Source organism: Melospiza georgiana, chromosome 30 (genome assembly GCF_028018845.1).
Source record: "Melospiza georgiana isolate bMelGeo1 chromosome 30, bMelGeo1.pri, whole genome shotgun sequence".
NCBI classification, from domain to species: domain Eukaryota; kingdom Metazoa; phylum Chordata; class Aves; order Passeriformes; family Passerellidae; genus Melospiza; species Melospiza georgiana.
In genome coordinates this window covers 4,944,388-4,944,790 of record NC_080459.1, presented here as the reverse complement: position 1 = coordinate 4,944,790, position 403 = coordinate 4,944,388, and positions in this window count along the sequence as shown.

Below are 403 nucleotides of genomic sequence, written 5' to 3'. Positions count from 1 at the left end.
TGCCGTTCCGCCGCCTGCTGCAGAGCGAGCCGCCCCGGCTGAAAAGGGGGCCTCGGTGTCCGGGCCGCGCCCGCCTCGTCGGGTCGCTGTCTCCTCTAGCACGTCCGGTGCTTTCCGCGCGGCCCGGTGGGGGGACGCGCCGGGCGGGGTTTCGCTCCCTGCGAGCGTGCCCCGCTCGGCCCAACCTCGCCGGCGGCCGGTCGCTTCGCCGGCGACCGGCCGGCGGGCGGGTGGTTCGGCTTTGTGGGGGGGCGGGTCAGCCCCGGCCGAGCCCCGTTCCGCGCGCCGCGCGCCCTGACTTCCAGCGCGAGGCCGAGTCTCGAAGCGGGGCGCGGGCCCCGGGGAAGCGCGCGAGCGAGGAAAGCCCAGAGAGAAGAGAAAGAGAGAGCCCAGAGAGAGAGAG